Here is a 4,143-nt window from a genome sequence, read left to right as displayed (position 1 = left end):
TTTAAAAAACATCTGCTGCCGGACAGGGGTGGCACACGCCTTTAATCCCAGCACTTGGGAGGCAGAGGCAGAGGCAGGTAGTACTTATAATAATGACTATGGTATTATGCTAATCACTATGCTAACGATAGCCTTACGGGCTCTTGATTTTCTCCATCCTGGGCTTCTTATTTTGAAAAACAAACACTCAGAGTCTGGAGAGACATGTCAGTCTGAAAAAACTGCTTGCGCTGCAAGTCTGAGGGCTGGAGTTTGTTTCCCAGAACTAAGCTGGGCCCACGTATTCTTGTAATACTAGGGATGCAGAGGCAGAAACAGGCAGATTCCTGGAGCTTACTGTCCTGTCGCCTCCACAACTTGATGGCTTTCAGGACAATGACAAACCCTGTCTCAAAAAAACAAAAAAACAAAAAAACAAACAAAAACAAAAAACAAAAAAAAGGCAAAAAAAAGGTGGTTAGTGGCTGAGGGAAGACACTTGAGATTGTCCTCTGCGCCCCCCCCCCCCACACACACACAAAGAAAAACTCTAGCCCCCATGTGTTCAAACCATTACAGTAGGGTTCTCACTTGCACTATAGAATGCTTACCCGACTGATACCACCAGAAAACCAGATATTCCCGTTAGCTCAAGAGAAAGAAATCTGTAGGCATACTAAGCAAGTCCAGAGACACTTGATGAAGGCCTGGTTGAAAAAGAAGGGGAAGTGATGGGGCGTGATCAGCCAGTCACTGGAAGCCTGCAGGAAGGGGCCACGTGGACACTCCTTTCTGAGAAGTCTCCCATTGATGAGAATCAGAACCGGTGCCCAGGGTTTTGTGACTGGCGTCTGATACAGCATCATAAGGTTCAGATTCTCCAGAAATCACAGGCTTTATCCTGTCGTTTCTCTGCCAGCCCTAAGTCACGTGTTCCCACCAGCACTAGGTCACGTGGTTCCTTTTGCCTGGTTCATCACCAACTGTGGTAACTCGAATGTCCCTTGAATTTTGTTGTTTTGTTTTTTTCAAGACAGGGTTTCTCTGTTTAGCCTGGGATGTCCTGGAACTCACTTTGTAGACCAGGCTGGCCTTGAACTCAAAAATCCACCCCCTCTGCCTCCTGCGTGCTGGGATTAAAAGGCGTGCGCCACCTCCAGCCAGCTTGAAAATAGCTTTTATTACATTTCTTTTTGTTTGGGAGGGGCTGGGGGGGGTACACATCAGGGCACACATGAGAGGGTCAGAGGGCGAATCTGCAGTAGTCACTTCTCTCCTTCCACCAGGCGGGTTCTCGGGACCAAACTCAGATTTATCAGGGTTGGTGGCAGGCACTTTGACCGTGGAGCCATCCCGTGGGTCTGGATATTTGTTGGTCGCCATATTTTGGCCATCCATCCCCTCTCAAGAGGTCCGTTTTACTTGAACAGCTTTTTGTTTTGAGACAGGGCCTCACTTTGTAGCCCTGGCTGGCTTGGGATTCACTCTGTTGACCAGGCTATCTTTGATTCATGGAGACCTATCTTCCTAAACTTTAGACAGGATATAAATAACAAAGGAAGGGTGCAGGATACTGAGGTGACAGTCACAGCATACGAACACGCCATTTATCCAGCTCCTGATCCCAGAACCCTGTGCCAAGCGAGCAGGGTTAGGAACTGAAGTGTAAAGGAAGTGGGCGGCTCCTCAGGGGTTAAAGAAAACCAACCTGTTTGGCTCCTCCAAAAAAATTTAGCTCTTTAATAAGGTCATCTGCTATTCTAGCAAGACAGGACCAACAGGGATTCAACCAGTTCTGCCACAAGAGGCCCATGCATATTCCATACAGAAGATCGATTTAGAAAGATAACACCCTGTTATCTGGAGCTGCCAGGCCTGGAAACCATCTTTGCTTAGTCAGCCGGTGAGATCTCTGGATCTGAGGAACACAAAGCAGAGGGAGTCTTTATTGAGATTCTTCGTACAGTTCATCAAAGCCCCTATTAAAATCTTATAAAATTGTTGCAGGTATTTTAGGAATAATTTGGGGAGGAGGTTACTTTATTTGGGTTCTTTTATTTCTACCTCCCTTCCAACCCTTATCCACCATAATCCCTTCCAACCCAACCCTAGGTAGGAGAGAAGGTTCCAGGGGGAAAGGGAATGAACCTCAATATGCTACTCCCTACTGAGTAGAGACATACACAGTTCCTTGGGGCAAGTCCAGTCTTGATCATCATCAGGATATCCAGCAGTCCCGTAAAACCAATACTAATAAAAGCCGCAGCAGGAGCAGCCAGTAGCAGTAGGGGCAGCAAGAGAGGGAGAGGCTATTGCCCCTGGATCTCTCCCATCTCAAGACTCCTCAGAATTAAACTTATAGGCAGCTGGCAAAGGTCACGCCCCTCCCAAGGCACACACAGGGCAAGTCGTCAACTGCTGTGCGCAATCAAAAGCAGACCCACATCTGGGATTAAGAAAAAAACATGTTCATGTAACATAGCTGGTTTTTTTTGTTTGTTTTTGTTTTTTTTAACCACAATTCTCACTACAAGCTACTCATGTTTAAAAAAAAAAGTAAGTTCAAGGCTGGAGGACCAGTGATAGTTCAGGATGTAAAACCTGCTTATGAGTCTGGTGGTCAGTGTACAGGCTAGTCCACTGGCTTGCTCTCAGGGACCTGGCAACTGTTTACGTCATTGCCTACCAGGTGTGCCAAGTATGGGCTGCAGATAAAAAGGACTGCCAGCCACCCCTGCCCTTTCTCTTCTCCCTGTCTGTTTATCTACATGTCCATCTGTCTGCCAATATCCCTTCCCCAAGTCCTCACTCCTCTTTTTCCAGCAGATCTGTTGTGTGACATAATTTCTCAGGGATTCAACTTGGCTGGCCCCTGCCAAAGATACCCACTTGATGTATTACATTTCATGACACTGGTGCCGTAAGCTCAGAGGGGTTCTCTTGGTGTCTAACCACATGGGAATCCCACCTGCCCACTACACCTGCCACCAATCTGCCCTCTGGCCCACTGATGGCTAGGGACTCCATCCAACACAGACAACTAGTGAGTTCTTGCTCTAACTTCTCTTAAATGCTTCTCTTAGTCTGACCATTTCCCTGGATGAGGCTTCTTTTTTTTTCCAGCATAGTTTCCCACCCTCTTAGCTTCTGGAAAATTCTGGTACCAGGTAAATGGTGTCCGCTGGGGCTTAGTCCTGGCCCCTGACCACTGGATGATAATTCACTGGACAGCTTGTGCCTTCTCATTTTGGTCTCCCCAGGGTCCCTGGGATGCCTCGGACCCAGGTCTGGAACTCTTCTCATGAGAACTGTGTCCTGGCACACCTACTTTCTAAACTTGTCAAACCTGGCCTCAACATACCACCCAAGTGATCTGGGGAACAAAAACACTTCTCTCTTTATTCCTGTGTGCTCGCTCCAAATCCTGTTTTGTTTCTGTCCGGTCTCCTTTCCCCACACACGTAAATGTCTTGCCTGGAAGTTTGCAAGAGCTGGAAGCTGAAGTGAGATAGGAGCAAAAAGTGCAGCACCTTCAACACACGGTCCTGCAGCAGCATCTGCTCTCAGAACTACTCCGGACGTATGCACAGACCGTTTGAGAATTTGATTCCAAATTCTAGAGTCTGATTCTTTAGCGCTCTGTGTCCTCCACGAGGCTCTGGCTTTTGCAGCCTACCTGTGTGGACCACATGCACTCCCCCCCTCCTGCTTTCTGCACAACTAAGCTAAGCTTGTGCACTCTCTCTCTTTCCTTTCATAGACTCAGATTTTATAACAGCAACTTAGCTTCATTCAATGGTCAGAAATTGGCACACCTGATTTCCAAATCCTCTCTGCCATGGACACACAGACAAATGATCCCCAAATATCTCACGTCTAAACTCCCTCTGCTCTGCTCTGCTTAAAGCTCTAGTTCCCATCCTTACACTCTGTTCTCAAAAAAAATTAATATCTTAAGATAATGCTGTAAATTCTGACCTAAGAGTTGGCACATTGCTCATTAGGTATGGTTTAAAATCTATATAAATCTGCAACAATATCTGGCTTTAAATTTATAACAAATGGTTTATAATTAAAATATATACACAGCTATACACTGTGTATAAGTGTGTTTGTGTGTGTGCATGTAACTTGAACTTCATTCCATATGTATATGTGAATGTA

Source organism: Mus caroli, chromosome 5, assembly GCF_900094665.2.
Source record: "Mus caroli chromosome 5, CAROLI_EIJ_v1.1, whole genome shotgun sequence".
Classification (NCBI taxonomy): Eukaryota; Metazoa; Chordata; class Mammalia; order Rodentia; family Muridae; genus Mus; species Mus caroli.
This window is presented reverse-complemented; position numbering follows the sequence as displayed.